Source organism: Meles meles, chromosome 7, assembly GCF_922984935.1.
Source record: "Meles meles chromosome 7, mMelMel3.1 paternal haplotype, whole genome shotgun sequence".
NCBI classification, from domain to species: Eukaryota; Metazoa; Chordata; class Mammalia; order Carnivora; family Mustelidae; genus Meles; species Meles meles.
In genome coordinates this window covers 122,279,646-122,306,053 of record NC_060072.1, presented here as the reverse complement: position 1 = coordinate 122,306,053, position 26,408 = coordinate 122,279,646, and the positions used below count along the sequence as shown (strand labels likewise).

Sequence of the window (26,408 nt, the reverse complement as noted above, 5' to 3'; positions counted from 1 at the left end):
CAGATGAATGGAACAGATTGAGAGTCTAGAAAAGACCCACACATATATAAACAATGCATCTATGATGACAAAGGAACCAAGAACATAGAATGGAAAAAAGATAGTTTCTTCAACAACTGGTGTTGGGAAAACTGGAGAGCTGCATGCAAAAGAATGAAACTGGAGGAGTCAAGATGGCGGGGAGGGAGGAGGAGGCGCTGTTTTAAGCTGTACCCTAAAGTGAGCTGATTATCTCTCTCTCTCTCTCTCTCTCTTTTTTTCCTTTTTTCTTTTCCTTTTTTTTTTCTTTCTTCTTCTTTATTTCTTTTTCTTTTCTTTTTTCTCTCATTTGGGTGGGGAACGCTGATTGCACAGAAGCGTTCCAGGGTGAACCTTGACTGCACCACAATCGATAAATCCAGCTGCATCTGTTCAGTCATCTCTTACCAAAATGACTAGGAGGAGGAATACCCAACAGAAGAAAAATACAGAGGACGGACCTTCTGCAACAGAGCTAATGGCGGTCGACATAGACAATATGTCGGAAAAGGAATTCAGACTAACAATTATCCAGGCAATAGCTAGGTTGGAGAAAGCCATGGATGATCAAACAGAATTGATTAGGGCAGAACTGAAAGCCACCAGGGATGATGTTCACAATGTTAGGGCAGAACTGAAAGCCACCAGGGATGATGTTCAAAATGCTCTCAATGAGTTCCAATCTAATCTAAATTCTCTAAAAGCTAGGGTAACTGAGACAGAAGATAGAATTAGTGATCTGGAGGACAAACAGATAGAGAGAAAGGATTAGGAGGAAGCCTGGAACAAACAGCTCAGAAGCCATGAAAACAGAATCAGGGAAATAAATGATGCCATGAAACATTCCAACATCAGAATTATTGGAATCCCTGAAGGGGAGGAAAAAGAAAGAAGTCTAGAAGATATAGTGGAAGAAGTTGTCTATGAAAATTTTCCCAATCTCACGAATGGAAACAACGTTCATGTACTAGAGGCAGAGAGATTTCCCCTCAAGATTTTAGATTCTCGAAAGTCCTCATGACACCTTATAGTTAAAATGAGGAATTATGTTTCAAGACAGACCCTCTTAAAAGCAGCTAGGACAAAGAAGCTCCTTACATACAGAGGAAAGCCCATTAGAATAATGTCAGACCTTTTCACAGAGACCTGGCAAGCCAGGAAGGGCTGGCAAAATATATTCAGAGTACTAAATGAGAAGAACATGCAGCCAAGAATACTCTATCCAGCAAGACTGACATTTAAAATGGATGGAGAGATAAAGAGTTTCCAAGACCGGCAAGGTTTAAAAGACTATGAAACCACCAAGCTGACATGGCAGGAAATATTAAGGGGGGTGCTATACAAGAGAAAAAATCCTAAGATTATCATTGAACAGAAATATAGAAACAATCTACAGACAGAAAGACTTCAAAGGTAACACGATGTCAATAACGTCGGCATATCCTTTGGGCTGCGCGGGTCTCCGGCTGCAAGTGTGGTGGCCTCCAGGGCTCATGGCACAGCTGCCAGAGGACTCTTCCCCCTTCCTCTGCGCCCGCGTCCGTTATTGGTGTCAGCTGTTCCAGGCGCCCGAGGGCGGGGAGGCAGGGGAGCCTGGGCTAGAGGGTTCCCGGCGTGGGGAGCCCCAAGTTCCCAGCGGGGGACACGGCGTGCCCGCGGGGCTGCTGCGTGACAATGCCGGCCTCAGGGGATAATGTGGCGCTTCCCCAGGCTTCCCGGCCCTCCTAGGGCCTGTTTCCCTGCCTTGCCCAGGGAGAATGGAAGTTCTTCCTGAGGGCCTGCTCCCAGCCTGTCAGGCGTTTTCTGCACTTGGCCACACATGATCTGACCGCCCAGAGCCCGAGCACGGGAAGCACAGTCACATCCGCTCCTAAACAGGAGCGCAGGGCTGCCTGGAGCGCCCCAGGTGGGCCGGCGGGCGGGAGGACCCTAAGGCAGCAGCATACTGAGGCGGGGCTTGGGAAGGAGGCGCGGCCAGCACCCTCTGGCTCTTCCTTGAGGAGAGCTGTGTGTGCTGCTCCGCCAGAGTGTCCGTGAACCCCGCAGGAGTGGATAGATCTCTCCCGGTTGGCCTTTCGGTGTTACTCTGGGAGGCGATGTGTGCGCCATCCGTGTCGGATCCCGGAAAATGTCACTAGGGGACACGGATGTCAGATGCTTTATGAATTGTTTCTCCTGCTCCAATTCAGTGTTCTCTTTCAGGGGGTACTTTGGGGGCGAGGAGGACACTGCGTGGGATTTCCCCGTAAGTGATGGGATTAGGCTCTATGTTGCTGTGTGCAGGATCCTGACGTCCTTCCTAAAAATGATTCTTCGAATGTCTCTTGTTACTTTTATTTCACTTCTACTACCAGCCACGATATAGCAGAACCACTGTCAACCTGGAATCTTTCGCGGATCAAGGTGATTATGTAATCTCATTTGACCAATAGAAATGCAGAAACCGAGGCCAGGAGACATGAAAATTTTTAACCAAAAAGGGAGGAGTCAAGATGGCGGAGAAGTAGCAGCCTGAGACTACATCAGGTAGCAGGAGATCAGCTCGATAGCTTATCTAAACATTGCAAACACCTACAAATCCAACGGGAGAGCGAAGAGAAGAAGAACAGCAACTCTAGAAACAGAAAATCAACCACTTTCTGAAAGGTAGGACTGGCAGAGAAGTGAATCTAAAATGACGGGAAGATAGACCGCGGGGGGAGGGGCCAGCTCCCGGCAAGCGGCGGAGCAACGGAGCACAAAATCAGGACTTTTAAAAGTCTGTTCCACTGAGGGACAATCCTCCAGAGGCTAAACCAGGGTGAAGCCCACGCGGGGTCAGCGTGGCCCCAGGTCCCGCAGGGTCACAGAAGGATCGGGGGTGTCAGAGTGTCAGAGAGCTCGCAGGTATTAGAACGGAGAAGCCGGCTGCGGAGACAGAGCCGAGGACTGAACTCTCAGCTCGGGGTTACCTTGAACTGGTAGCGGGATGGGTGAGCTCGGATCGCGGCTAGAGGCTGGGGATACGGGAGTGATTGGGTGCTGTCCTCTGGGGGCACACTGAGGAGAGGGGCCTCAGGCTCTCGGTTCCTCCGGGCCGGAAACTAGGAGGCCGCCATTTTCATTCCCGTCCTCCGGAATTCTACGGAAAGCGTTCAGGGAACAGAAGCTCCCAAAAGCGAACCCGAGCCAATTACTTAGTCTGGCCGCCAGTAAGGGCAGTGCAATCCTGCCTCGGGCAAAGACACTTGAGAGTCACTACAACAGGCCCCTCCCCCAGAAGATCAACAAAATATCCAGCCAGGACGAAGTTCATCTATCAAGGAGAAAGCAGGTTCAATTCCTAAGACAGCAGAGCAATTCCAGAGGAGGAGAAAGCAAAGCACGGAACTCATGGCTTTCTCCCCATGATTCTTTAGTCTTGCGGCTACTTCAATTTTTTTTTTTCATTTTTTCAATTTTTTTTTCTTTTTCTTTTTTCTTCTTCTGCTAAATTTTTTAAAACTTTTACCCTTTTCTTTTTTAACGTTTTTTGACTAGTTCATCTAAATATATATATTTTTTCTTTCTTTTTAATATTTTTTTATTTGTTTTATTTTTAAAATTTTTTCCTTTTTTTTTTTCTTTTTTTTTTTCAGAACCTGTTTTTATCCCCTTTCTCCCCCGCACAATTAGGGGTCTCTTCTAATTTGGTTACAGCGCATTTTTCTGGGGTCTTTGCCACCCTTTTAGTAGTTTATTTGCCCCTTCATATCCTCTTATCTGGACAAAATGACAAGGCAGAAAAAATCACCACAAACAAAAGAACAAGAGACAGTACCGAAGGCTAGGGACCTAATCAACAAAGACATTGGTAATATGTCAGATCAAGAGTTCAGAATGACGATTCTGAACATTCTAGCCAGGCTCGAAAAAAGCATGGAAGATATTAGAGAAACCCTCTCTGGAGATATTAAAGCCCTTTCTGGAGAAATTAAAGAACTAAAATCTAACCAAGTTGAAATCAAAAAAGCTATTAATGAGGTGCAATCAAAAATGGAGGCTCTCACTGCTAGGATCAATGAGGCAGAAGAAAGAATTAGTGATATAGAAGACCAAATGACAGAGAATAAGGAAGCCGAGCAAAAGAGGGACAAACAGCTACTGGACCATGAGGGGAGAATTCGAGAGATAAGTGACACCATAAGACGAAACAATATTAGAATAATTGGGATTCCATAAGAAGAAGAAACAGAGAGGGGAGCAGAAGGTCTATTGGAGAGAATCATTGGAGAGAATTTCCCTAATATGGCAAAGGGAACAAGCATCAAAATCCAGGAGATGCAGAGAACCCCCCTCAAAGTCAACAAGAATAGGTCCACACCCAGTCACGTAATAGTAAAATTTACAAGTCTTAGTGACAAAGAGAAAATCCTGAAAGCAGCACGAGAAAAGAAGTCTGTAACATACAATGGTAAAAATATTAGATTGGCGGCAGACTTATCCACAGAGACCTGGCAGGCCAGAAAGAGCTGGCATGATATATTCAGAGCACTCAACGAGAAAAACATGCAGCCAAGAATACTCTATCCAGCTAGGCTATCATTGAAAACAGAAGGAGAGATCAAAAGCTTCCAGGACAAACAAAAACTGAAAGAATTTGCAAACACCAAACCAGCTCTCCAGGAAATATTGAAAGGGGTCCTCTAAGCAAAGAGAGAGCCTAAAAGGAGTAGATCAGAGAGGTACAGAGACAATATACAGTAACAGTCACCTTACAGGCTAATAATGGCACTAAATTCATATCTCTCAATAGTTACCCTGAATGTTAATGGGCTAAATGCCCCAATCAAAAGACACAGGGTATCAGAATGGATAAAAAAACAAAACCCATCAGTATGTTGCCTACAAGAAACTCATTTTAGACGCGAAGACACCTCCACATTTAAAGTGAGGGGGTGGAAAACAATTTACCATGCTAATGGGCATCAGAAGAAAGCTGGGGTGGCAATCCTTATATCAGATCAATTAGATTTCAAGCCAAAGACTATAATAAGAGATGAGGAAGGACACTATATCCTACTCATAGGGTCTGTCCAACAAGAAGATCTAACAATTTTAAATATCTATGCCCCTAACGTGGGAGCAGCCAACTATATCAACCAATTAATAACAAAATCAAAGAAACACATCAATAATAATACAATAATAGTAGGGGACTTTAACACTCCCCTCACTGAAATGGACAGATCATCCAAGCAAAAGATCAACAAGGAAATAAAGGCCTTAAATGGCACACTGGACCAGATGGACATCACAGATATATTCAGAACATTTCATCCCAAAGCAACAGAATACACATTCTTCTCTAGTGCACATGGAACCTTCTCCAGAATAGATCACATCCTGGGTCACAAATCAGGTCTCAACTGGTATCAAAAGATTAGGATCTTTCCCTGCATACTTTCAGACCACAATGCTCTGAAGCTACAACTCAATCACAAGAGGAAAGCTGGAAAGAACCCAAATACATGGAGACTAAACAGCATCCTTCTAAAGAATGAATGGGTTAACCAGGAAATTAAAGAAGAATTGAAAAAATTCATGGAAACAAATGATAATGAAAACACAACAGTTCAAAATCTGTGGGACACAGCAAAGGTAGTCCTGAGAGGAAAATATATAGCGGTACAAGCCTTTCTCAAGAAACAAGAAAGGTCTCAAGTTCACAACCTAACCCTACACGTAAAGGAGCTGGAGAAAGAACGAGAAAGAAACCCTAAACCCAGCAGGAGAAGAGAAATCATAAAGATCAGAGCAGAAATCAATGAAATAGAAACCAAAAAAACAATAGAAAAAATCAATGAAACTGGGAGCTGGTTCTTTGAAAGAATCAATAAGATTGATAAACCCCTGGCCCGACTCATCAAAAAGAAAAGAGAAAGGACCCAAATCAATAAAATCATGAATGAAAGAGGAGAGATCACAACTAACAACAAAGAAATACAGACAATTATAAGAACATACTATGAGCAACTCTATGCCAACAAATTTGACAATCTGGAAGAAATGGATGCATTCCTAGAGACATATAAACTACCACAACTGAACCAGGAAGAAATAGAAAACCTGAACAGGCCCATAACCAGTAAGGAGATTGAAACAGTCATCCAAAATCTCCAAACAAACAAAACCCAGGGCCAGACGGCTTCCCAGGGGAATTCTACCAAACATTTAAAGAAGAACTAATTCCTATTCTCCTGAAACTGTTCCAAAAAATGGACACGGAAGGAAAACTTCCAAACTCATTTTATGAGGCCAGCATCACCTTGATCCCAAAACCAGACAAGGATCCCACCAAAAAAGAGAACTACAGACCAATATCCTTGATGAACACAGATGCAAAAATTCTCGCCAAAATACTAGCCAATAGGATTCAACAGTACATTAAAAGGATTATTCACCACGATCAAGTGGGATTTATTCCAGGGCTGCAGGGTTGGTTCAACATCCGCAAATCAATCAATGTGATACAACACATTAATAAAAGAAAGAACAAGAACCATATGATACTCTCAATAGATGCTGAAAAAGCATTTGACAAAGTACAGCATCCCTTCCTGATCAAAACTCTTCGAAGTGTAGGGATAGAAGGCACATACCTCAATATTATCAAAGCCATCTATGAAAAACCCACCGCAAATATCATTCTCAATGGAGAAAAACTGAAAGCTTCTCCGCTAAGGTCAGGAACACGGCAGGGATGTCCATTATCACCACTGCTATTCAACATAGTACTAGAAGTCCTAGCCTCAGCAATCAGACAACAAAAAGAAATTAAAGGCATCCAAATCGGAAAAGAAGAAGTCAAACTATAACTCTTCGCAGATGATATGATACTATATGTGGAAAACCCCAAAGACTCCACTCCAAAACTGCTAGAACTTGTACAGGAATTCAGTAAAGTGTCAGGATATAAAATCAATGCACAGAAATCAGTTGCATTTCTGTACACCAACAACAAGACTGAAGAAAGAGAAATTAAGGAGTCAATCCCATTTACAATTGTACCCAAAACTATAAGATACCTAGGAATAAACCTAACCAAAGAGACTAAGAATCTATACACAGAAAATTATAAAGTACTCATGAAAGAAATTGAGGAAGACACAAAAAAATGGAAAAATGTTCCATGCTCCTGGATTGGAAGAATAAATATTGTGAAAATGTCCATACTACCTAAAGCAATCTACACATTTAATGCAATCCCTATCAAAATACCATCCATTTTTTTCAAAGAAATGGAACAAATAATCCTCAGATTTATATGGAACCAGAAAAGACCTCAAATAGCCAAAGGAATATTGAAAAAGAAAGCCAAAGTTGGTGGCATCACCATTCCGGACTTCAAGCTCTATTACAAAGCTGTCATCATCAAGACAGCATGGTACTGGCACAAAAACAGACACATAGATCAGTGGAACAGAATAGAGAGCCCAGAAATCGACCCTCAACTCTATGGTCAACTCATCTTCGACAAAGCAGGAAAGAATGTCCAATGGAAAAAAGACAGCCTCTTCAATAAATGGGGCTGAGAAAATTGGACAGCCACATGCAGAAAAATGAAATTGGACCACTTCCTTACACCACACACGAAAATAGACTCCAAATGGATGAAGGACCTCAATGTGAGAAAGGAATCCATCAAAATCCTTGAGGAGAACGCAGGTAGCAACCTCTTCGACCTCAGCCGTAGCAACATCTTCCTAGGAACAACGGCAAAGGCAAGGGAAGCAAGGGCAAAAATGAACTATTGGGATTTCATCAAGATCAAAAGCTTTTGCACAGCAAAGGAAACAGTTAACAAAACCAAAAGACAACTGACAGAATGGGAGATGATATTTGCAAACGACATATCAGATAAAGGGCTAGTATCCAAAATCTATAAGGAACTTAGCAAACTCAACACCCAAAGAACAAACAATCCAATCAAGAAATGGGCAGAGGACATGAACAGACATTTCTGCAAAGAAGACATCCAGATGGCCAACAGACACATGAAAAAGTGCTCCACGTCACTCGGCATCAGGGAAATACAAATCAAAACCACAATGAGATATCACCTCACACCAGTCAGAATGGCTAAAACTAACAAGTCAGGAAATGACAGATGCTGGAGAGGATGTGGAGAAAGGGGAACCCTCCTCCACTGTTGGTGGGAATGCAAGCTGGTGCAACCACTCTGGAAAACAACATGGAGGTTCCTCAAAATGTTGAAAATAGAACTACCCTATGACCCAGCAATTGCACTACTGGGTATTTACCCTAAAGATACAAACATAGTGATCCGAAGGGGCACGTGTACCCGAATGTTTATAGCAGCAATGTCTACAATAGCCAGACTATGGAAAGAACCTAGATGTCCATCAACAGATGAATGGATAAAGAAGATGTGGTATATATACACAATGGAATACTATGCAGCCATCAAAAGAAATGAAATCTTGCCATTTGCGACGACGTGGATGGAACTAGAGCGTATCATGCTTAGTGAAATAAGTCAATCGGAGAAAGACAACTATCATATGATCTCCCTGATATGAGGACATGGAGAAGCAACATGGGGGGGTAGGGGGATAGGAGAAGAATAAATGAAACAAGATGGGATTGGGAGGGAGACAAACCATAAATGACTCTTAATCTCACAAAACAAACTGGGGGTTGCTGGGGGGAGGTGGGATTGGGAGAGGGGGAGCGGGCTATGGACATTGGGGAGGGGAGGCGAACCATAAGAGACTATGGACTCTGAAAAACAACCTGAGGGTTTTGAAGGGTCAGGGGTGGGAGGTTGGGGCAACCTGAGGGTTTTGAAGGGTCAAGGGTGGGAGGTTGGGGGAACAGGTGGTGGGTAATGGGGAGGGCACGTTTTGCATGGAGCACTGGGTGTTGTGCAAAAAGAATGAATACTGTTACGCTGAACAAATAAATAAAATGGAGAAGATACATCAGAAAAAAAAAAGAAACAATGAAAACAATTGAGAAGAAGCTAAGTAAATTTTCTGTCGTTCTCTGGATAGAAAACTAGAAAGAATTTCTAGCTCTTTATGATATTTAAAATTATACTAAACTATGTGGATCATACTTTTCATAGAGCCTAGCCACTATTTAATAGACTTTTTTTTTTTAAAGAGTAACAAGACTAATGGTTTCTTGTATTTCAGAATAGATTCCCACTAAATTCAATTTCTCTTTGGAAGAGCACATTTCCTCTTACTGTTAGATTTGAACCTTACAATTTTTATTTGTTCGGCAGTTTAGTGGAAGGAATAGTATGTGGAAGAAACTGGTGAAAGCTATGAAGTAAAGAGTATGGGTTGAGTCTGGCCTGAGGCATTTTCTGCTGGATGATCTTGGACCCAGTTACTGAGCTGTGTGAGTCTCATTCTCCTGCTCTGGGCAGCAGGAAAGGTGATGAAGGTTTGGGACTTCCAGACCCTGCTCTGGGCTCTGTGAAATGAGATGATGTAAGCAACCGTGCGTACCTGTCCGCAGTTATGTGTGTAACCCAGTCTTCCCTAATGAGAGCTAATTCAGAGAAGACTGTTGTTTCTCGAAAAGGTTGACTCGTAAATTTCATTTTATTTGCCTTAATTCACTGCCTAGGTAGCCCACTCCACTTCAGGGGCTGTTTCTCCTAACAGTTTCCATCCTCCACAATTCCAGTAAGTAGATCGAATTGTCATTCTTAACCATACAATGTGTATAAAGCAATTCCTAGTGGTAATTAAGATATAAAATACAACATCTTATGTTGTCTGATGAAAATTCATTACGCAGGGGCACCTGGGTGGCCACTGGGTTAAGCATCCAACTCTTGATTGTGGCTTAGGTCATGAATCTCATGGGCTGTGGGATCAGTCATGGGTCAGGCTCTGTGTTCAGCATGAAATCTGCTTCACCCTCTCCTTCTGCTCCGGCCCCTGCCCCTGCCCTCTCTCTCTCTCCCTATCTCTACAGAGAATAAATAAATTCTTACCAAAAATTTATTACACAAATCATGTGTTGCCAGGATAATTTCTAATTAGAAGTAGGAAAAAACTTGAAAATGACTTTAATTTTATATGTATTTTAAAGTTCAGAAAGAGGAATAATATCAGAGGTGTATAATCTGATTTTGTTCAAATTCAGACATGTTATACCTCATTCAAGGTAGCCTATGGCTTGTGGTCCTATTGCTATCTTAGCTAGTGTCTTTGGTTTATCTTAAATTACCTTTGTGAGGGAAGACATCGATCTCCATGGAGTATTCTCATAGAGCCACATTTCCAATCGAGAAGAATGGACTGGGTGATTTGAGTTTATGCATATGCTATGTACTTACTTGGATTTTGTCCCTTTGATTTCTTCTGAAAGCATATGATCTAGACAATTTAAAGGATAAAATCTATTGAATTTGTCTCCTACTCGACGACCATACATAGTCATTAACCAACAAATTAGAAAGAGAAGAAAAGGAATTAAAAAAATCATTCACAATTCCATTACATAAAAGTAATCACTTAAAAAATGTGGTTTTTTAATTTATTTGCATTTTTTTCAAGTACACTATTTAAGATCTTATTTATTTAATTGAGAGAGAGAGTGAGAGACCACGTGCCCATAAGAGATCTGGAACAGTGGGGAGGGGCAGAGGGAAAAGCAGATTCCCTGCTGAGCAAGGAGTCCGATGTGGGATCCCATGAACCTGGGATCATGACCTAACCCAAGGCAGATGCTCGACCCACTGAGCTATCCAGGTACCCTGTGTCTTGGTTTTACACAAATCTAGGTGTATTTTATTATAATAAGTACTACACATGATATTATATGTGCTTCATTTTCTTAAAAGATTCATTTACTTAAGAGAGAAAGTGCACACATTGCAAGTTGGGGAAGAGGCTGAGGGAGAGAATCTCAAGCAGTCTCCCCGCTGAGCCCACAGACCATTTGGGGGCTCGATCTCAGACCTATGAGGTCATGACCTGAGCTGAAATAACCAGCCCATGCTTAACTGACTGAGCCACCCAGGGCCCCCAACCTCTTCATTTCTAAGGCCCGAGTCCTATCCCATTGAGTGGATATAATTAATGATTCTTCTATTTTTTGGTAACAGTAGTAGTTAACATTTTAGTTTTAAACTTTTTTAAAAATGTTCAGATTAGGGACCTGGCTAGCTCAGTGGGAAGAGCATGTGACTCTTGACCTCTGGTTTGTGAGCTCGAGTCCCACATTGGGTATAGAGATTACTTAAAAAAAATAGATAAACCCTCACCCCTAGACTTGTTTAAAGAAAAAAGTTCAGACTATTTGCTTAGAGTAAATAAAAAATAGAAATGCTGGGTGGAAGAGTATGAACATTTCTCAGGCTCTTGATACATGTTGTTGGGTTATGATTTTTCAGTTACACTTATTTGTAATTCCTTTTTCTCCTTTAGGTATACTCGGGATAATAATGTTCTAAGCCTAGAACAGAGAAAATTTTATGAAGAAAATGGGTTTCTTGTCATTAAAAATTTGGTGTCTGATGCTGATATTGAACGCTTTCGGTACAGTAACCATTGGTTGTTTTACAAAAAAAAAATGTTGTGTTTGCAGTGGGAATATGAGTAAGATTAGCGTGTGTGTTCAGATATTTTTCAGTGACTGGTTCATTGGGAAGCAGTTAGGAACATGAGCTCTGCAGCGAGACTGGCTGGCTTTAATGTTAGCCAGACTTCCTCTGTTGTGTGTCCTGGAGCAACGTACTTTCTACTCTTCTGTTTTCATACCTGTAAAATGGGGATGATAATCGTATTTATGCCCTAGTGTTGTTGTGAGGACTGGATAAGGTGAAGTACACACAGATGCCTTTGAACGGGGCTTGGCCCATGGTAAGCGTGAGAGAAGTTATTTGCCATTATTACTCAGGTACACCACATCACAGATGGTTCCTCACTGTTCTGCTAGGCTAAGGTATAGGTGAGTCCCTGCAGTGAGCTCCGGCCTCACAGTGAGGAGACAGGGGCTGCTGTGCTGGTCATTTTCTCCTCTCCATCCTCAGAACTACTCAGCCTGACCTGGAGGTCAGTCTGGTGCAGAGACACCACCCTCCTCAATGTCTGAGACTCTTTATCCCCAGAACTGGCCAGACAGGTGCCTGGAGCCTGCAGTAATGACATCATCTGCCAATTTAATTCTCTAGGAACGAGTTTGAAAGGATCTGCAAAGGGGAGGTGAAACCAGAGGGAATGATGATAATGAGAGATGTAACCATTGCAAAGTCAGAATTTACTCCAAGTGAAAAGATGGTTTCAAAGATCCAGGATTTCCAAGAACATAAGGAACTCTTCAAATACTACACTCCCTGAGGTTCAAGAACTTTCCTGCATTTTCTTTTTAAGTGAATAACACACCTGCATGCTTGCCTCTGGAATTGCTTACACTTTATCTGGCCCCTCTGTTTTGTGGCTGGTGAGCCGTGGTTCTCAAATGGAGGCAGACATTTGGCAGTGCCTGGAGCCGTGTTGGGTTGGCACACGGTGGGGACCGTGTGCTTCTCTCGGGGTAGAGGTGGGCATGGTGGGTCGGTGAGCTGCTCTTGAAGCCCAGGGATCCTATAGTGTGCAGAATAGTCCCCTCCTCCAAATGATGACTTATCCATCTCCAAATGTCAGTAGTGGGCAGATGGAGAACCCTCCTCTGGAGTCTGGTCTTTATTCTTGGTTGTGAAGGACAGGAATTCTGCCTTAGAGACAGAGCCTCTCTCACTGTGGCTATGGGCAAATCAACAGGAGGGACATTGCAGATCCTATTCACTGGACATCCATTTATTGTTTCTTCTGTCTTATGAACTGGTCCGTAGGGGTTAAGGTTTGTGTTCAGATTTTAACTCATTTTTTAAAAAATCAACATTCTTTAAGAGTAGTTCAATTTACAAAGACATCCACATAGTCCAGAAGGGCATGAGATGCAAAGGAAAGTCACCCACTCCAGCCCCACTTAGCGCTGAGATTTCTAGTATATTCAACTAGAAGTCTTTCATGCCTATGCAGGTGCATCTGTCTACTCCCACCTTTCCTGTCACGTGGGAACATACTGGTTGTCCACTTTACAATTGTAGTTTCAACACTTATAGTAGATCTTACACATCTTTCTATATCACGTATACATTAATCTATATCATACTTTTAAACTATTATGTAACATCCCGTTGTATACATGTATCACAGTTTATGAACAATTTATTTAGAATGGATTTAAAGGACACATTGCATATAGTACATGCTAGAAATTATAACCCCAAGTGCTATTAGAGAATTTGCCCATGGGGGCACCTGGCTGGCTCCATTGGTAGAGCATGCTACCTTTTTTTTCTTTAAGATTTATGTGTTTATTTTAGAGAGAGAGAGGGTGGGGTGAGGGGGAGGGTCAGTAGGAGAGGGAGAGAGAAAAGCAGACTCCCTGCTGAGCACAAACCTGACATAGGGATGGATCTCTGGACCCTGAAATCATGGCCTGAGCTGAAACCAAGACTCAGTAGCTTAGCCGACTGAGCCACCCAAGTGGCCCAAGCATGTGGCTCTTGATCTCTGGGTTGTGAGTTTGAACCCCAGGCTGGTTGTGGAGGTTACTTATAACTTAAAAAAAAAAAAATTTTTTTTAATGGTACAGCTGGGGGGCTTAGTTGGTTAAGCATCTGCACTGGGCTCAGGTCAGGATCCCTGGGTCCTGGGATGAAGTCCTACATCAGGCTCCTTGATCAGTAGGGAGCCCGCTTCTCCCTCTACCTACTGCTTTCTCTCTTGCTCTTTCTGACAAATAAATAAAATCTTAAAAATAAAACACATTTAAAATAATTTTTAAAAAGAAAAAAATTTGCCTCAGAAAAAAGACTCTGTACAGGTAAGTCAACTACGATGTCCAGCCCATTGGGCTGGGGACAGGAGGGGATATGACTTCCCAACCTCAAGTCCTGCTCTGGAAATGGAAGTTGTGTGCATCCATCAAGGAGGAAAATCTTGAAGTTAGAGGCAGCACAGGGTAGATTAAGCACGGCTGGGACATCCAGGTTTCCCACCCCTCTAAAATCTGAACCATGCGCTTGCTGGTTCATGCAATGATTTTTAGGCAGTAGGTCATGCTTTAGTAGTTAGGAATTTATTTTCACGTGTATTGGAAAAAATAACCAGCACATCCAACCTATCACCTCAAGAATATTATTAATCAGGATAAGATGTGAGTTATTTTGGAAAAATTCTTGACTAAAACTATTGGACACCTCTCTAAAGTAGAATAGAAATGGTAAAATGGCTCGTGAGTGTCGCTGAGGTTGAGAAAATACTGGTCAGAGGCACCTGGCTGCCTTAGCTGTGGGACCATGAGACCCTTGATCTCAAGGTCCTGAGTTCGAGCCCCATGGTGGGATTAGGGATTTAAAAAAGAAAGAAAGAAAATACTGCCAAAAAAAACTGCAAAAAATAACATGCTTTATAAACAAATAAATAGGAGGCCTGACTTCTAGGATTTTGGTTTCATTTCAAGCATTGCCTGCTCAAGTTGCCAATATTCCTTCTACACAGGATCAAACAATGAGAAAGCAGTAGAATATGCTTCATTTTTGGAGTCAGATAGAATTGGAGATTCAATACCATCTTTTTCATTGAATTGGTTAGGGTTCCACTGGCTTGGAAAAGCCTGTTTAATTCAGAGTGTTGCAGACTTGCTGTTACAAGTTTTTCCTGCTTTCAAGCTTTGTTTGCAATGTTATGAAATACTAAGTGGTTTTTAAATATATATATACATGTATATGTGTGTGTGTGTGTGTGTGTGTGTGTATACATATATTTGTTTGTTTGGAGGGGAGGGGCAGAGGGAGAGAATCTCAAGTCGACTCCCCACTGAACAAATGGCCCAGTGCAGGGCTCGATCCTGTGACTGTGCGATCATGACCTGAGCATAAATCAAGAGTTGGAAACTTCACTGACTGAGCGACCCAGGTGCTCCTACCAGGTGTTGAATGAAGGCATCTTGGCTCTTCTACAGATAATTGTACTTTGTGCCACTTTTGTGCATTGGATTTCTCATCAAACTTTTTTTCTTCTTTTCCCTTAGATTCTGAAATATGTGGAGTGCTTCACTGGACCTGATATTGTGGCCCTGCATACAATGCTGATAAACAAACCTCCAGATTCTGGTAAAGGGCTCTTATTTGTTACGAAGAAGCTCCCCCACCACAATTAAAAAAAAAAGAGGAAATGAGAGAGTTTAAGGTGTTCTAACTCTAGCTGTGTGTGTAACAGCTAAATTTGGATAACTAAATATATATGTCCTTTTATTTGCCTCGAAATAGCATACATCATAACAATAGTGAGATAGAATAGCGATTTCAGATGTTAACTGTAGGGTTATTGTTGGATTTCTGGACAACTGACTGGCTTACTGCTCAAATGTTTGGTTTTATAAACATAACTGCTCATATACCATAGGCTCTCATTATTGTAATTATCATCCCTAAGCTTTGTTAACTATTCTCACCAATGATGGTGTGAATTCTGTTTTCCTGATTCAAGATATTATTATTATCAAAATTAAAGCTTCTTATAAATCACATACATCACTTGACTTAAAATGTCTTGTGCTTGCTAAAATATAGCTCCTAAGATTTCACTCCCAGAGAAACCTAATTGGAAGCTAAAACCCAGATATGTGCACTAAAAAAAAATTTTTTTAAATAGGCTACATGCCCAGCATGGAGCCCAACATGGGACTTGAACTCATAACCTAGAGATCAAAACCTGAGCTGAAATCAAGAGATGCTTAACTGACTGAGCTACTCAGGCACCCCAAGAATCTGCAATTCTAAAGCCAACAGCTCTTGGTCCATGCTGAGAAATTCTACTCTAGTAGCAGTAATAAGTTGGTCCTTCAGAATTCTTTATGTTTTCCACTTTTTCTGGAGAAAAAGAGGCCAGGAGAGCTTTATGTGACTAGGCTATAGTGTAGCACCACGAAATCTCCCTACCCTGGATGTCTTGCTTAGAGAGGTTGGAGTTGGGCATAGGGGAACAGTACCAAGTTCAGATTGCAAAACAGGGAACCACGTAAATGTGGTTCTATGATCTCTGATTCTACATAGTGACTGTCCACCAAGTGCTCTTAGTTCCGGGAAGAATTTCTTGGAAGGCTTTTATTAATTTAATTACTTGATAGTGTTTGGGTCAGCCACTTAGAGGGCTAATGGGGAACTTCAAATTTGGTGATTCTCTTCAGTTGACCAAACTTTTCTGGGAACATACTGGTTGTCCACCAACCAGAGTTACAAAGGAATAAAGAACAATAGAGATTGTAACATGTTATGAGTTGCCAGAGAATGGTGTGAATCCCTGGCTGTCAGACCCAGAAAAAAAGTATAGGATCTGGAGTCACCCTGTCGATTTGATATTCCAGTTTGGTGCTTATCTCTCCAGGCTGATTGTCTGTAGTGTGGTTTCACGTCTTTGAGTTTTGGAGGGATAGTCACTGATCTGGTTTTCAGGCAGAGGAGATGAATTCTGAGGTTCAAGAGTGGTTTAACAGCAGGTTCTGTTTTAGGCAAGAAGACATCCCGCCACCCCTTGCATCAGGATCTGCACTATTTCCCCGTCAGGCCAGCAATAACATAGTTGGTGTTTGGACAGCCATGGAGCACATCGACCAGAACAATGGATGCCTGTGTGTGCTCCCGGGCAGTCACAAAGGCGACCTAAAGCCACATGCTTATCCCAAGTGGGAGGTATAAATCCCTTCCTTCCTTCCTTCCTTCCTTTGTTCCTTATCTTTTTCTTTCCTTCCTTCCTCCCTCCTTTTCTTTTTTAGGATTTTATTTATTTATTTATTTGAGTCAAACACAGAGAGAGACAGGGATAATGGGAGACAGCTCATGATATTTGGTCGTGATACTTGTGAGAGGTGGCGTGGGCGGAGAGAGGCAGAAAGGGAGGAAAACGGACATGGAGACTCTGGTGAGCACTAACTCAATATGCAGCTTGATTTTGTGACCCTGAGATCATAACCTGATCCCAAAATCCAGAGTCTGATATCTGACTCCCTGAGCCAACGAGGTGCCACTAGAAGATAAATCTTTACCAGAATATTTATTGATTTGTTTTGATTTTTATTTATTTAATTTTTTTTTCCATTTTATTTATTTTTTCAGCGTAACAGTATTCATTCTTTTTGCACAACACCCAGTGCTCCATGCAAAACGTGCCCTCCCCATTACCCACCACCTGTTCCCCCAACCTCCCACCCCTGACCCTTCAAAACCCTCAGGTTGTTTTTCAGAGTCCATAGTCTCTTATGGTTCGCCTCCCCTCCCCAATGTCCATAGCCCGCTCCCCCTCTCCCAATCCCACCTCCCCCCAGCAACCCCCAGTTTGTTTTGTGAGATTAAGAGTCATTTATGGTTTGTCTCCCTCCCAATCCCATCTTGTTTATTTAGTTTTAAAGATTTAATTTATTTATTTGACAGAAAGAGAGAGGTAACAAGTAGGCAGAGAGGCAAGCAAAGAGAGAGAAAAGCAGGCTCCTCACTGAGCAGAGAGCCTAATGCGGGGCTTGATCCCAGGACCCTGAGATCATGACCTGAGCCAAAGGCAGAGGCTTAAACCACTGAGCCACCCAGGTGCCCTTTTGTTTTAATTTTAGATCAGATTCCATACAGAACTTTAACAATGAGATGGCATTTCCTTTCTTAGCAAAACATTGTTTTAGGTTTTGCAACCAGGATCAGGGAAAATTCAAAGATGTCAGGTAGAATAATCATTTTTCTTTCAACAAGTTTTGGAAAGCTGACCAGTGTGGGGAACACTGGTAGGCACTGTATAGGATCTAAAATCATCAAGCTTCATTGCAGAGGTCAGACATAAACACCCACAACACCAGATGCCTGTATCAGCTGCCAGGTAATTCTTACCCACTGATTGCTAGATGTCAGGATAAAGACGACGGAGGAATCATCTCCCCCCTGCTAGACAGACCAGAGAAGGCTCTGGGGAAGGATGAGTAGTATTCCATTGCCTGCCTGTTGCATGATTTATTGATTGAATTATTGAATGCTTTGAACCCATGAATGGTGAGATCAAATCGGCTCTTCAAGAATGATAATCTTGAGATCTAGAGCAGGAGGTACTGGAAGTGTGGAGTCCAGAGGCAGAGAAACCAGAGAGGAGACGATGAGTGTTGTAGACCTCAGACAATAAACTCTGAAACCCTCAGAAGAGCACGTGTTGTTCAGGTGGGAAGAATACATGTGGGTTTTTTGTAGGAAGTAAAGAATATGGCTTTCAGGACTTCTGTCTCAATTAGTTAGAATTCTTACTCTGAGGAATAGTGCCAACTGAAATTCTTTGAGTCTGGATTCTGATACAAAATCTGAAATTGTGAGATTCATAAACTGTTGAGGTTTATGGAAAAACTGAGTTGAGGTTTAGGGAAAGTTTGTTGCAGGCAACAGAAGTGGGCTGTGGCTAACATACGCCAAAGAGAGTGTCTTGGAGGGGTGCAGGCACATGCTGAGTCCATGGAAAGTCTGGCTGACTCTGGTAAGCAGGAAAGTGGGAGAGTGACAGTGGGAAGTCAAGATGGGGCAACTGGTGGGGGCAGTTGAACCTTGACCATGACCAATGCCTTTGATCGATCCTCTGTTCAGATACAACGTGATGACATTGGGAGGTCAGACTGACTTGGCATAGGTTACATATCCACCTAGCCAGGAGAGAAGTACACTGGATGAAAGTCCCAACACAGTCCATCAGGAAAGAATCCTTCCCCCAGAAGAATATGGACAGTCTTATGAAGGGGACTGGGATACTGTAGTCCCCCCATAACCATTACTTAAAGCAATAACTAACATTGGAAGTAGTTCTAATAAAGCACAGTGTTGTAATGTACTATTCTTTCAACACTCGTTGTGACATGAGTGCTTTCTGAGCTGAGGAAACTTGAACATTTTCTCTCTTCTGGCTTGAGAAAAAAATTTGCTTCCCAGAGGTACTCCTGAATAATAGAAGAATGATTTCAGCAAAGTTCTGGGGGAGAAGAATATCATGTTGGGAAAGTGTGATTACAGATTCATGCTGGAAAGGGGATCTCTCATGTTAACTGCAAAATGCGGAGTTGGTCTAGATCTTCATTTATGATTCAGTAATGACAGATAAGTAGAAATATGAAATTCTTCATTTGGTCCCCTAAATCCATGATTTTTACAACCAGATGTCTGAGAGGTTTTTGTATATATATTTTTTAAGATTTTATTTATTTATTTGACAGAGAGATCACAAGCAGGCAGAGAGGCATGCAGAGGGAGTGGGAGAAGCAGGCTCCCTGCTGAGCGGAGACCCGAACCTGGAGTTCGACCCAGGATCCCAGGATCGTGACCTGAGCGGAAAGCAGAGGGTTTAACCCAGTGAGCCACCCAGGTGCCCCAAGGGTTTGCATATTTACAGTAGCTTTTAAGAATCTTTTTATTTAAAAAAAGGAAGAATTTTTTATTTCGGGCTGCCTGGGTAGCTCAGTGGGTTAAGCCTCTGCCTTCAGCTTAGGTCATGATCTCAGGTCCTGGGATCAAGCCCCACATTGGGCTCTCTGCTCAGTAGGAAGCCTGCTCCCCCACCATCCACATCTACCTCTCTGCCTACTTGTGATCTCTCTCTCTTTCTCATAAATAAATAAAATCATTTTTTTAAAAAAAGAATCTTTTTATGTCTTTCTCTTGGCAGAACTTAGGAACCCTTTGCTTTTCCTAATGAGTCATTGATAAAATTCTTAATCGTTGGGTTCCTCAAATATAGTTTTGGTTCTGTTCTGTGATCTAGGGAGGAGTTAACATAATGTTCTACGGGATTCAGGACTATGATGAAAACTGCCCCCGAGTGCATCTTGTGATGGAGAAGGGAGACACTGTTTTCTTTCATCCTTTGCTCATCCATGGATCTGGCTGGAACAGAACTCAAGGATACCAGAAGGTATGCTTTCTCATCACTGTAGTTTCCAACGATGAATACATTAGAACCAAAAATGTCAAGATATGTGAAACTTCATGAGATTTGTGACATTGAACGAAACTGGTGTTTAGTCTGGTTTATTTACCAGGAAATCTATTTGCTACCTCATGCTTTTTTGCTCATATCAGTAAGAAGCCAGGTGAGATCAGGATCCTCATCCTGCTGATAATGAATTATGAACATTCATAGAATTGCTTCAGAAGAAGAACATACTTGGGAGCCCAAAGCCTGTGATTTTGGAGGCAGAAACAAAGGCTGACATATAAAAATCATAAAATTTGGAATGTATATAGCTCATAGTAACCACTAAGAGGAAGGTTTATAATAGCTTTGTTGTTTGGAAAACCGTGATCAATTCTAAGCAAACGTTTTGAATTGGCTGCCCAGACGTCAGATTTCACAGGCAGCCATATTTTTCATCCCTGAGTCCCAAAAGTCGTTTTTAGCGTCAGAATGTTTGAAACACCTAATGATTTAAAACTAACAAAATTTCTCATAGTCCCAGATTTCTCGCTTCTCAAAAATTCAACAGATCTGACAGTACTGTGGACTTACATTTCCCCATAGAACATGGCTCTCCAGATTAAATATTGGGGAGTGTTGGGGGGCTGAGTGAAACCTTCCAGGTTTTCACACCAACTACCACTGACTCCCTGAGGTCAAGGGTTAGATTCCAGTTTTCCTCTTCTATTTATTCATATTTCCATCAGTTTTACAGGGCCATGATGAAGATGAGGAAGGAAGACACTCTTCTGGATCAAAATTTAATGAGGGTGGGGGAACGGTGCAAAAAAAAAAAAAAACCAACCCCTCAGCATTCAAGTTCAATGAAATATTAGGGCAGTATTTAGAAAATCAAAACTAATTGAAAAAATATCCATGATGTGAGGTGGTATCTCCGAATCCTCCAGAAGATTGCCAGTTAGAATGGCAAAAATTGACAAGGCAAGAAACAACAAATGTTGGAGGAGTTGTAGAGAAAGGGGAACACTGGTACAGTGTTGGTGGGAATGCAGATGAGTGCAACCACGTAGGAAAACAGTGTGGAGTTTCCTCAAAAAATTAAAAATAGAGCTACCCTATGACTCAGCAATTGCACTACTAGGTATTTACCCCAAAGATACAGATGTAGTGAAAAGAAGGGCCACATGCACCCCAATGTTCATAGCAGTAATGGCCACAATTGCCAAAATGTGGAACGGGCCAAGATGGTCTCCAACAGAAGAATGGATAAAGAAGATGTGGTTCACATACACAATGGAATATTACTCAACCATCAGAAAGGATTTGCATCAACATGGATGGGAATGGAAGAGATTATGCTGAGTGAAATAAGTTCAAACAGAGAAAGTCAATTATCATACGGTTTCACTTATTTATGGAACATAAGGAATAGCATGGAGACATTAGGAGAAGGAAGGGAATAATGAAGGGAGAGACATCAGAGAGAGAGATGAACCATGAGAGTTTAGGGACTCCTGGAAACAAACTGAGGGTTTTAGAAGGGCAGAGGGTGGGGAGGGTGGACGGTGAGCCTGGTGATGGGGATTAAGGAGGGCACAGATTGCCTGGAGCACTGGGTGTTATACGCAAACAAGGAATCATGGACACTACATCAAAAACTAATGATGTACTCGATGGTGACCAACATAACAATAAAAAAAATAAAAATATATATGCATGAAGGGCACAATGCCAGCATTTTAAAGAAAGACTAGAATGGACTCTCTACCAACATGGCCCTCGGAAATGTGCAAGCAGGAGGTATAGCCACAGTGACATAAATAATTTGAGTGTTCCTGAGTTTCACAGCCTTTTTAAAAAAAGATGTTATTTATTTATGACAGAGAGAGATAGCGAGGGTGGGAACACAAACAAGGGGAGCTGGAGAGGGAGAAGCAGGCTCCCCACTGAGCAGGGAGCCGATAAGGGGCTCAACCCCAGGACCCTAGGATCATGACCCGAGCTGAGGGCAGACACTTAGCCAAATGAGCCACCCAGGTGCCCCTAATTTGGGCCCTTTATCATGTATCCTTAGCCCCAAAATTCAACTTGGAATAAAAAATGGAAATTTATGTTTATGTGTGTGTATAAAAAACAGAAGCTGAGACAATAATCTGAGAGTTTACATGAGTCAGAAAGTTATAACACGTGCTACATGATCAGGATCAAACTGAGATAGGATAGCTACATATTAAAAGACTCCATGTTAAAAAGTTGTGTATGGAGATCATATGATAGTTGTCTTTCTCCGATTGACTTATTTCACTAAGCATGATGCCCTCTAGTTCCATCCACGTCATCGCAAATGGCAAGATTTCATTTCTTTTGATGGCTGCATAGTATTCCATTCTGTATATCATATGATCTCCCTTATATGAGGATGTGGAGATGCAACATGGGGGGTTAGGGGGATAGGAGAAGAATAAATGAAACAAGATGGGATTGGGAGGGAGACAAACCATAAGTGACTCTTAATCTCACAAAACAAACTGGGGGTTGCTGGGGGGAGCTGGGGTTGGGAGGGGGGAGGGAGTTATGGACATTGGGGAGGGTATGTGCTATCGTGAGTGCTGTGAAGTGTGTAAACCTGGTGATTCACAGACCTGTACCCCTGGGGATAAAAATACATTATATGTTTATTAAAAAAAAAAAAAAAAGGATGAATACCCAACTTTTGTACCAACATAGACGAGACTGGAGGTGATTGTGCTGAGTGAAATAAGTCAAGCAGAGAGAGTCAAGTATCATATGGTTTCACTTATTTGTGGAGCATAACAAATGACATGGAGGACATTGGGAGATGGAGAGGAGAAGGAAGTTGGGGGAAATTGGAAGGGGAGATGAACCATGAGAGACTATGGATTCTGAGAAACAACCTGGGGGTTTTGAAGGGGCAGAGGTGGGAGGTTGGGGGAACCAGGTGGTGGGTAATATGGAGGGCACGTATTGCATGGAGCACTGGGTGTTGTGCAAAAACAATGAATACTGTTACGCTGAAAAAATAAATTAATTAATTTTTTAAAAAGTTGAGTATGAAATGATTACTGTATGAAATTGGAAGTTATATAACATGAAACACCCCAAGTACTATGAATGCTAATACCCCAACATTGCAAATTTTTCAATAGTTTTTCAACTAGTTAAATGTTTGGGAAACTATGAACCCTTAAAAAAAAATACAAAAACACTTGGATATGGGTGTTCCCTTTTCCTCTTTGGCCTCAAGTGTCACTCCTCCTTGGCACGATGTGGGGGCTTCTGTGGGAAATGGAGTTTGTGACTCCACTGCATAGAAATTCAATGTTCTGGGCAAAGCAGGCTGTCCCTTCCGTAGACAGTCACCTTAAGAGAACTAACCTGAAACTCGGAAAGTGAGTTTTAAGTTTAGATTAGCTTGTAACTTTTTCAAGAATGGGGAGAACCAAGTAACCTCCATCTTACCTTCAGACAGAAACAGGATGGGGATCGTATGTGATGCTATTGGACTCAAAGTGTCCGTTTTATTTCAAAGGGGGTAGTGTGTATGTTATTGTCCTTTGCAAGGTATTTTTGTGGGTAGTTGTTTGTTTGTTTTCATGATCCGTAGCCATTGAAAGGACAACCCACCACAGACTCAACTGAGTAACTAACTTCCCTGACTAAGAAAATGGTGAAGAACCCTGGAACACATGCCTGTTTAGGACTTGAGGACATCCACACACTAGAAAAATCACATGTTAAAAAGTTAAAGTCCGGGGCGCTGGGTGGCTCAGTGGGTTAAGCCTCTGCCTTCGGCTCAGGTCATGATCCTAAGGTCCTGGGATCGAGCCCCGCATCGGACTCTCTGCTCAGCGGGGAGCCTGCTTCTTCCTCTCTCTCTCTCTGCCTGCCTCTCTGCCTACCTGTGATCTCTGTCTGTCAAATAAATAAAATCTTAAAAAAAAAAAAAGTTAAAGTCCTCTTACTCATGTCATTACGTTCCCCGCCACTTATACAACCCAAGTATCACAGGGAGCTAAAAGCCACTTGTATTTCTGAGTCAGATTTAAACTGTACCTGGGGGAAAAAAGATACCGAACCATGAAGAGACTAATACAGGACAGCATGGAACATTCTAGAAATCAAACGCTGAGTGAAATAGCTGATTTTCTAAAAGAAGACTCCCTGTTCAGTTGCTGGTGTTAATGGAATGGGTTTTTTCCAGTATTAACCCTGTCACTCTGCACAGGCAATTTCCTGCCATTACGCCGGTGCAGACTGCCACTACATTGATGTGAAAGGCACCAGTCAAGAAGTCATTGAGAGAGATATTTCAGAGATGGCAAAAAAAATATATGGAATTCGAGATGACACCAGGCTGCAGGTATGTTTTTCTGAGATGATAGGTTAAGACTTTTTGGTCCTCGTCTTCAGATGCTTAACAACTCTCATACCTGTTGTAATTTAGAAGGATAATGTGCTTTGTTTAGGGTGCCTTGCAGAAGCATTGCTGAGATCCAATAAGAATGATGGTGAATTTCATTGCACACGCTTCCCCAGCTGGGGCATCTGAGCACCCCATGCTTTTTTATGTCTTTGGCCACCCTGTGGTATGCGGGCTGTTCTGTTCCAGGATGGACAGGTGGAAACAGAAAACAGATCTGGAGGAGAGCAAGTGAAGGACAAAGGCTACCTTCTGAACGCACAGAAGGAAAGTTAGAGTCTTGGGCTCTCACCCATAGGCCTCCTTTATTTGTAGAGGGCAGAGTATTTACATATCTACAAATCCAAGGAGACTCCCAGAAAGCCATTCCTAAGCAGGTTTTGTTTGGGTCAGTTGGCATGTGGAGTTTCATGGAGCAGACCTCAGAAGCCTCTGAGGCTTATCAATGGGGATAGAGGCATTATTTCATACCCCTTTCTACTTAATACACATCACTTGTAAATTCTTTGTAACTAGAACATTCAAAGCTGATGATGATGGTCACCAGACAAACTGTAGTCAAAGCAAAAATAAGCATTTGACTTTGTAAATGAGTCCATTTTAGCTGCTGAACCAAGAAGCTGATCCTATGATTTATTTTGCATTAAACATAAATGCATGCATTTCCTATGGGGGAGACCCCCAAGGATATTGAGTGTCATGATAACTTCAGAGCCTTCCAGTACTCTGAAGAGTTCCATACACCAGCACTAAGCTACTGTGCCATGAGGAGTCATCTTCTGAAACTCCTTCCCAGCTTAAGAACCTGACTTCTCCCTTGCCCCTTCTCCCTTTAGCATCTATGACTCTGTGCCATATCTGCAAAGGCTCTCATTTCACACTGTAGATGGTAGACCATCTTGTCCTTCTCCCTTGGTCCAGTGCTTAAAATGCATCATATTTTGTCAAGTGGGGCTTCCGTACAACACTCTGAATTTTAAAGCAGGAAAAAAATGCATATATTATGTTTGTGGTTTGTTCAGGTTGTGGTAAGTGATTGCCTTCTGTATTTATTTCATTTATTTGAGAGAGAGAGCGAGAGGGCGAGCAGGAATGGCGGCAGGCAAAGGGAGAGGGAGAAGCAGACTCCCTGCTGAGTGGGGAACATAATGAGGGGCTGGATCCCAGAACCTTGAGATCATGACCTGAGCCAAAGAACGATGCTTAATGGACTGAGCCACCCTAGTGCCCCGCCTGTATTTATTTGAAAATGTTAGTCTTGCAGATATAGTTCCTCAGCTTTACTTAGAATAATGATATTAATTTCTGCTACATAGTTCTTTGTGAGTAATGAGAGCTCTTTCATATCTCTAGTCTTACTTTCTTCAACAAATCCCAGAGCATCAGTCATTCTCACTTTTTTTAAAATTTTCAACCATAATAGAAATTTATTGTTTGCTCAAAGTCCTAAAAAGTATTTTTTAAACATATATCACGTTATTTTTTCTCTTTTCAGCATAACAGTGTTCATTGTTTTTGCACCACACCCAGTGCTCCATGCAACATGTGCCCTCACTAATACCCACCACCTTGTTCCCCCAACCTCCCACCCCCCATCCCCTTCTAGACCATCAGGTTGTTTTTCAGAGTCCATAGTCTCTCATGGTTCACCTCCCCTTCCAATTTCCCTCAACTCCCTTCTCCTCTCCATCTCCCCATGACCTCCGTGTTCTTTGTTATGCTCCACAAATAAGTGAAACCGTATGATACTTGACTCTCTCGGCTTGACTTATTTCACTCAGCATAATCTCTGCCAGTCCCGTCCATGTTGCTACAAAAGTTGGGTATTCATCTTTTCTGATCGAGGCATAATACTCCATCATGTATATGGACCACATCTTCCCTATGCATTCGTCTGTCGAAGGGCATCTTGGTTCTTTCCACAGTTTGGCGACCGTGGCCATTGCTGCTATAAACATTGGGGTACA

General features: G+C 42.1%; 1 pseudogene; it reads left to right on the top strand.

Moving 5' to 3' along the window:
* Positions 1-9,447: 9,447 nt before the first annotated feature.
* LOC123946489 lies at positions 9,448-24,717 on the top strand (annotated as a pseudogene).
* Positions 24,718-26,408: the final 1,691 nt, after the last annotated feature.